We start from the raw sequence: 9,314 nt of genomic DNA, 5'->3' as shown, positions 1-9,314 counted from the left end.
GAGGCCATTCATGCGTACCGGGGCCAGATGTCAGCTGCAGAGCCTGAGCCGGAGCGACCACTTGATCCTTACCGTCAATCTGTTTATCAGTGGGATCCGGAGGAGATCACAACCAGTGGCACCTAGAGGACACTCCTCCATACACCGGAGAGGGCCACTTTGATCCTTGGGCATAGACCAACTTAGGCCAAAAGCCTAAGCTTGAGGGAGTACGTATTTCTCACCGACATTACATTTATGTTCACACACTCATGCCAGTTGTCGGTGCTCATACTTTTTCATTGTATCATCCATGCTAGTTTATTTTCTTTTAAGCTTTCTTCTTGTGCGTTTGAAAAACCTTAAGAAAAAAACCAAAAAAAATTAGTTGTAGCTTTTAGCTAGTTTACTTTTCATGTCTATAGTAGTAGTAATTAAAAATAAAACCCAAAAAGATTTCTCGTTCTTCTTTTGCTTGTTGGGAGCTTTCCCATGTAAATAGTTTTGTTTCTTTTCTTTTCTTTGGGGGTCGAGAGGAGAAGACCACGATGAAAATGTTGAGTGGATCTCATATGCATTATTGTTGATCTAACAAAGAGCCCATATTACTTTGTCTTCTCTCCTGAGTTAAATGCTTGCAGATTCCAGCTTAGTCCAATGCACGTGCACTATTATTATTATCCACACTATTCGGTCATGCAAGTGAAAGGCAATAATGACGATATATGATGAACTGATTGAGATGAGAAAAGCTGGTATGAACTCGACCTCTCTTGTTTTTGTAAATATGATTAGTTCATCGTTCCTGATTCAGCCTATTATGAATGAAACATGTTTGCAATGACAATTAGAGATTATAGTTGCTTATGCCATGCTTAATTTGCTAGGAGTTTATAATGGTTTACCTTGCATGCCAACATGCTATTAAAATGGTTGTGATGTGGTATGATAGGGTGGTATCCTCCTTTGAACGATTCGAGTGGCTTGACTTGGCACATGTTCACGCATGTAGTTGAAACAAAATCAACATATATAGCTTCTACGATATGTTCATGGTGAATTATATCCTACTCATACTTGCATTCGGTGTTGATTAATTTTAATGCATTTTCATGACTGTTGTCGCTCTCTAGCTGGTCGCTTCCCAGTCTCTTTCTAGCCTTCACTTGTACTAAGCGCGAATACTGCTTGTGCATCCAACTTCATAAACCCCAAAGTTATTCCATATGAGTCCACCATACCTTCCTATATGCGGTATCCACCTGTCGTTCCAAGTAAATTTGTATGTGCCAAACTCTAAGCCTTCAAATAAACATTCTGTTTTGTATGCTCGAATAGCTCATGTATCAACTAAGGCTGTCTGTATCTTCCATGCTAGGAGGGTTATTCTCAAGAGGAGTGGACTCCGCTCCTCACTCACGAGAAAATGGCTGGTCACCGGGATGCCTAGTTCCATGCTCAAATCAAATCAAAATAATTGCAAACAGAACTCCCCCAGGATTGTTGTTAGTTGGAGGCACCCGTTGTTTCGGGCAAGACATGGATTGATGCTTGTTGGTGGTGGGGGAGTATAAACTTTACCATTCTTCTTGGGAACCGCTTATAATGTGTGTAGCATGGAAGATATCGAGATCTCTCGGTTGTTATGTTGACAATGAAAGTATACCGCTCAAAATATTATTCATCTCTATTTCAAAATCGAGCTTTGGCACTGAGGACGACATGTACGTAGGGTAGGGTCATAGGCCTGACCTAGGCACCCTACCCAAGGACATTGACCTAAAGTCAGAAGCACTTGAGGGGTACCATCATTCACTTGACCATAAACATTCCACTTGGAAGATTCAAGTTCACTCGATCGTAACAAGAATCACTCGACGGATAGAATATCTAAAGTCACTCTGTATGGAAACGGTCAAGCGTTACCCTGTAGACTTAATAGTCATTCATGTATCTTTATTGCTGGCGTTATCAGTAACGCCCCATCTTTATGTACCTTAAACCCTGTGTAACTGAGGGCTGGAGGGGTCCGACGTACTCTATATAAGCCACCCCTCCTCTGGCGCAAGGGTTCGCACCCCCTATAACTTCACGCACAATCCAATCGACCGAGCCTCCGGGCACCGAGACGTAGAGCTATTACTTCCACCGTGAAGGGCCTGAGCTCATACATCTTGCGTGCACAATCTCACCGTAGCTAGGATCTTGCCTCTACATTCCTACCCCCTACTTTACTGTCAGACTTAGAACCATGACAGTTGGCGCCCACCATGGGGCAGGTGTCTTAGCGACTTTCCGGTGAGGTTGCAATTTTCTCTGACTCATTTTCATCATGGTTTCCGGCGGAGGTTTTGCTGAGGGCCGTGAGATCCGTCTCATCACACTCATCTTCATCGTCGACGACTCCGCTTGGCTTCAGGAAGCTCCTCTCGACATCGAGGCGCTCCCTGTCCATGGAGCGACGCACTTTCGTGCATGCGTTCGTGGCGTCCTACTGCGGCAGCCGTCGACCCAATATCGGTCTACTCCCGCGGTACCTTCGCTCCCTGCTGCTCGCCGTTGCAAGCGATCCAGTCGGTCGCGGCTTCAGCGGTGGGTGAAGCACGCGGTGGCATGTCAGTTGGACACCCCTCAAGTCGCGACAATTGAGCGTGAAGAATCTCTCTACGGTCTGTTCGACATGTCGACTGGCTCCGTTGAGACCTTGTCCGAGTGCGACAACAGCGACCCCGCGGCAGAAGTCCCGATGGTCGACATGCCCCGCAGCCCGCATGGCATGCGTCGCAACGGCGGCAATGACGGCGGCGGCGAGCCATCGCGTATTCATGAAGAGTATCATCCGGAAACTCTCTCTTCTCAGCAGAGGGAGGAACTTCACCACATCAATATGGAGGCCCTACACACGCCCGTTGTTGGAGAGACCTCTGAGGCTCGGGCCTTGGAGGCAGTGCGTTTAGACACTTTGGCTAAGCGCACTCGACTGGAGAATCTTCAGGGTTCACTCGACGAACGTGCTCGGCGGCAGATCCCCGAGTCCAGTCGATGACAGCGGCAATTATTTCCACCGGAACCACAGGTATACCGCACTCCGATTCAAAATCTCACCGCTGCAGCCCGTATAGCGGAGTCTATTCAGCCGTCCCAGTCGGAGGCTGGAAGGGGTTTGATGCAGATCAGAGCGTTACTCTGGGAAGCAGGAGAGCAGAACACAGTAGTATCTCAGTCGCGTAACAAAATTCATAGCAGATCCGTGGTAGCTGACACCGTTCAGTCGGCTCACAGCCCAAGATCGCCTCCACGACGTGAAGGGCGAGGGTATCGCCAAGGGCAGTACTCGGGTCGGAACCGCGAGCAGTATGATCGTCGGCTCGACCGTGATGACGGCCGCCGAGTGCCTACGCCCCCTCCGAGGGGCAAATCATATGTGCCCCGGCATTATGATGATAGGCGCCTGAACAACGAAGAGCGGAGGAGGCCGGTCGATCCAAGAGAACCAGGGTTTGACGCAAGGTCAATTCTGGTGCAAGGTTTGGTAGACAGGAATCGGGCTCATAGAGAAGGGCAGGACAGAGATCGTCCGACTGGAAGCAGAATACATGTTTCTGGTCCCGAGTGTTTCAGCAGGGCTATCAGAGCAGCAGAGATCCCTCCCAACTTCAGATTGGCGACCGGGGTCAGTAAGTTCACCAGTGAATCAAAGCCTGACACTTGGCTTGAAGACTACCGAGTGGCTGTGCAGATCGGAGGAGGAAACAATGAAGTGGCCATGAAGCACCTTCCCTTGATGCTTGAGGGGTCAGCTAGAGCTTGGTTGAATCAGTTGACTCCGGGTAGTATATTTAGCTGGGAGGAGTTGGCTCGAGTGTTTGTCAGAACATTTGAGGGCACGTGCAAATAGCCAGCATGATTGACAGAATTACAACATTGTGTGCAAAAACCGAATGAAACTTGAGGGATTATATTCAGAGGTGGTCCACTTTGCATCACACTGTGGAGAATGTATCTCAGCATCTGGCAGTTTGCGCTTTTAAAGAAGGTGTTCGTTATCAGGAGCTCAACCTGAAATTCAGTCGGACATGAGATATGTCCCTGACTCGAATGATGGAAATAGCCACTCGGTATGCAAATGGTGAAGAGGAAGACCGACTCCGCAGCGGCAAGAGTAAACCAGTCGGCCAAGACGCTGGAGGAGGTAATTCCAATCGGAAGCAGAAGCGCAAGGCAGAACCTGCGACTCCTGGGGAAGTTGCAGCCGCAACTCAAGGAAAGTTTAAAGGAAAACCTAAAGGGCCCTGGACCCCCAAGAAGGCAAAAGATGCAGCCGGAAATGACATAATAGATTTGCCATGTCACATTCACATCAAGAAGGATGAAGAGGGAAATCTCATCTATCCTAAGCATACCACTCGGCAGTGCCGAATCCTTATACAACAATTCAGAGAAAAACAACCCAGTGAGAAGGAAAAAGAATCTGATAAGGATGAGGACAAGGAAGAGGATGATGATGGTTTTCCTAATGTCAATTCCACTTTGGTGATTTTTGCTGATGTGGAAAGCAAAAGTCGACTGAAAGTCATCGACAGGGAAGTAGACATGGTTGCACCGGCAACATCAACATATCTGAAATGGTCAAAGACTCCTATCACATTCGACCAATCAGATCACCCGCTGCATGTTGCCACCCCTGGGAGGCAAGCGTTGGTGGTCGACCCGGTCGATGGAGGCACCCGACTGACCAAAGTTTTGATGGATGGTGGCAACGGATTGAACATCTTGTATACTGAGACCCTCCGTGGTATGGGCATTCCGATGTCCAAGCTCAGTGAGAGTAACATGCGGTTTCACGGAGTTATACCAGGGAAGAAAGCATATTCACTCGGCCAGATCACCCTTGACGTGGCTTTCGGCGATTCAAAGAATTACCCGAAGGAAAAGTTAACATTTGAAGTCGTGGATTTTCAAAGTGCCTATCATGCTATCCTAGGCAGAACTGCGTATGCCCGTTTCATGGCTCGACCATGTTATGTGTATCTCAAGATCAACATGCCTGGCCCCAGGGGCGTGATTACAGTCACTGCTAATCGGCAGCGAGTAGAAGAGTGCTTTCAGAAGGGATCGAAGATTGCCGATGAACAGATGACAACAATAGAAATGGAGGAATATAAGAAGACAGCAGATCCGAGTGATTTGTTGAGTGCTAAGAAGCTTGTTTTAGAGTCCGCATTTAAGTCGTCTGGTGAGACAAAGATAGTTCATATTCACCCGACTGATCCCAATGCTGCTCTGACCCACATATCAACAACACTCGACAGCAAATAGGAAGAAGCACTCATCCAGTTCGTCCATGAGAACTAGGACATCTTTGCATGGAAACCTTCTGACATGCTAGGTGTACCCAGAGAGCTGGGTGAGCACCATTTGCGAGTCGACCCAAAAGTGAAACCTGTTCAAGAGTACCTCCGACAGTCCGACGTGGAGAAGAGAAAGGCAATTGGCGAGGAAGTGGCTTGGCTTCTGGCAGCTGAGTTCATCCAAGATATTTACCACTCCGAGTGGCTCGCCAATGTCGTCATGGTTCCCAAGAAGGATGATTCACTCCGTATGTGTATTGACTTGAATCATATCAATTGGGCCTGCCCGAAGGATCATTTTCCTCTACCCCACATCGATCAAATAGTCGACTCGACTACGGATGTGAGCGACTGTCCTTTCTAGACGCATATTTCGAGTATCATCAGATCCGACTGTATGGTCCCGATGAAATGAAGACATCCTTTATCACCCCATTCGAGTGATTTTGCTATGTTAGCATGCCCTTTGGTCTCAAGAATGCTGGCGCCACATTCATGCACATGATACAGAAGTGCCTGCTCACTCAAATCAGTCGGAATGTGGAAGCATACATGGATGACATCATGGTTAAGTCACGTAAAGGTTCCGACCTGCTGGCTGACCTCGCTGAAACCTTTGCCAATCTAAGAAGATATGATATCAAGCTTAACCCGTCGAATTGTACATTTGGAGTTCCAGGCAGAAAGTTACTCAGTTTCCTTGTTTCTGAATGAGGTATAGATGCAAACCCAGAGAAAGTTGGCGCAATACTCCGAATGAAACTTCCTGTGCACGTACACGACATTCAGAAGCTTACTGGTTGCTTAGCCGCTTTGAGTCAGTTCATCTCTTGTCTCGGTGAAAAGGCATTGCCTCTTTACCGACTGATAAGTCCGAGTGGACTCCTGAAGCTGATGCATCGTTTGTAGAGCTCAAAACCATGCTTTCCACCCAGCCGGTGCTCGCTGCTCCAGTTGCCAAAGAACCTCTACTGCTTTATATTGCAGCCACTAGACAAGTTGTCAGTACAATACTCATGGTTCGAGCAGGAAGAAGAAGGTAAAACTTATAAAGTTCAGCGCCCGGTGTACTATATTTATGAAGTCTTAACTTCGTCCAAGCAGAGGTATCCGCATTACCAGAAGTTGGTCTATGGAATTTACTTGACTATGAAGAAGGCAGCACATTATTTCTCAGATCACTCCATCATAGTCGTCAGCGACGCTCTGTTGTCAGAAATTTTGAACAACATAGATGTAACTGGTCAAGTGGCAAAGTTGGCGATTGACCTCCTTCCGCTGGATATCATGTTTGAGGCAAAGAAAGCAATCAAGTCGCAAGAAATAGCAGATTTCCTCGTCGAGTGGATTGAACAGCAACAACCAACTCTAGTCCAGTCGGAACATTGGACTATGTTCTTTGATGGATCCAAAATGTTGAGTGGTTCTGGTGCTGGAGTTGTTCTGGTGTCCCGACGAGGTGACAAACTCAGTTATGTCCTTCAGATTCACTTTGATTCCTCCAACAATGAGGCTGAGTACAAAGCTATTTTGTATGGGTTGCGAATGGCCATTTCACTCGGCGTCCGTCGCCTAATGGTCTTCGGCGACTCAGATTTGATGGTTAATCAAGTGATGAAAGAGTGGGATGTCAGAAGCCCGGCTATGACTGGCTATTGCAATGCAGTTAGAAAGTTAGAAAAGAAGTTCAAAGGTCTAGAGCTCCACCATATTCCCCGACTGAAGAACCAGGCAGCAGATAACCTGGCTAAGATAGGTTCCAAGCGAGAGCCCATTCCTAGAAATGTGTTCTTGGAGCATCTTCACACACCATCAGTCTAGGAAGATCCCTTCACAGAAGAGCCCCCACAACCTATGAGTTCTGTTGATCCGTCTGAAGTTGAAATCCCAGCTGTGGTCGACCTAGTCATGGAAGTTTTGGCTATCATTCCCGATTGGATTGTATCGTACATCGCATATATTCTTAGGAAAGAGCTGCCAGAAGACGAAGATGAAGCGCGACAGATCGTCCGTCGATCCAAAGCCTTCACCGTGATAAGCAGTCGACTGTACAGAGAAAGTGTGACTGGCGTTGCTCAGCGATGCATTACCCCAGAAGAAGGTCGAATGATTCTCGATGATATCCACTCGGGGACCTGTGGTCACCATGCGTCCTCACGGACAATAGTGGCCAAAGCATACCGAGCAGGTTTTTACTGGCCGCGAGCAAACGAAACGGAAAAGGAAATAGTCAACAAGTGTGAGGGTTGCCAGTTCTACTCCAACATGTCTCACAAGCCCGCTCCAGCCTTGAAGACCATTCCACTCGTCTGGCCATTTGCCGTTTGGGGTTTGGATATGGTTGGACTCTTGAGGACTGGCAGAAGTGGTTTCACTCACTTACTTGTTGCAGTCGACAAGTTCACTAAATGGATTGAAGCCAAGCCCATCAAAAGCCTCGATTCGAGCACTGCCATCAGCTTCGTCAGAGGGCTAACATTCAGGTTTGGAGATCCGCACAGCATCATCACAAACAATGGTTCAAACTTTGATTTAGATGAGTTTAGAGCTTTCTGTACTTCCCAAGGCACTTGGGTCGATTATGCTCCAGTCACTCACCTGCAGTCGAACGGTCAAGTAGAAAGAGCAAATGGTTTGATCCTCTAAGGGTTGAAGCCCAGGTTGATTGATGCGAGACCTCAAGAATGCGGCCGGCGCCTGGGTAGATGAGTTACCATCAGTACTGTGGGGCCTGAGGACAACGCCAAATCGGTTGACTGGTCGGACTCCCTTCTTCCTGGTTTATGGAGCCGAGGCCGTGCTACCAACTGATTTGCTTCATAATGCCCTGGGAGTGGAACTCTTCTCAGAAGCCGAAGCAGAACAAGCCCGGCAAGATGCTGTTGACCTTCTAGAAGAGGAAAGAGAGATGGAGTTGATCCGGTCGACCATCTATCAACAAGATCTGCGGCATTTTCACGCCAGAAACGTCAGGGGACGAGCATTTCAGGAAGGAGACCTGGTTCTCTGAGTGGACCAGGAACGTCCACACAAGCTCGCTCCCGCCTGGGAAGGACCCTTCATCATCACCAAAGTGCTCCACAATGGTGCATATCACATGTACGATGTGGAACACAAGAAAGAAGAGCCACGCGCCTGGAATGCGGAGCTTCTCCGCCACTTTAACACTTAAGCATTGAGACTGTCGAGATGTAATAAGAAGTACCTTTCAGTTTGTTTATCAAAGACATGGTTTCGCAGTCTCCTAAATGATTGTTATTACTTATACATGTGTCCAAAATCCCCAAGTGGGTGGCTTAGTCGCGAATCCGATTCGCCTAAGTTCCAAAAAAACAAAATCCTACCGAATGGAGAACAACCCTCCCACTTGGGGGTTAGCTGCAGCCCAGTACTCGCCTAAGTTTAAAAAATCCTACCTAGTGGTGAGCAACCCTCCCACTCGGGGGCTTAGCTGCAGTAAAAAAATCCTACTGAGTGGTGAGCAACCCTCCCACTCGGGGGCTTAGCTGCAGTCCAGTACTCGCCTAAGTTTGAAAAATCCTACCGAGTGGTGAACAACCCTCCCACTCGGGGGCTTAGCTGCAGTATAGTACTCGCCTAAGTTTAAAAAATCCTACCGAGTGGTGAGAAACCCTCCCACTCGGGGGCTTAGCTGTAGTCCTGTACTCGCCTAAGTTTATAAAATCCTACCGAGTGGTGAGCAACCCTCCCACTCGGGGGCTTAGCTACAGTCCAGTACTCACCTAAGTTCAAAAAATCCTACCGAGTGGTGAGCAACCCTCCCACTCGGGGGCTTAGCTACAGTCCAGTACTCGCCTAAGTTTAAAAAATCCTACCAAGTGGTGAGCAACCCTCCCACTCGGGGGCTTAGCTACAGTCCAGTACTCGCCTAAGTTTAAAAAATCCTACCGAGTGGTGAGCAACCCTCCCACTCGGGGGCTTAGCTGCAGTCTAGTACTCGCCTAAGTTTAAAAATTCCTACCG

The sequence above is a fragment of the Triticum urartu genome, chromosome 4A, assembly GCF_056163025.1.
Source record: "Triticum urartu cultivar PI428250 chromosome 4A, HENAU_Tu73, whole genome shotgun sequence".
Lineage (NCBI taxonomy): Eukaryota > Viridiplantae > Streptophyta > Magnoliopsida > Poales > Poaceae > Triticum > Triticum urartu.
This window is presented reverse-complemented; position numbering follows the sequence as displayed.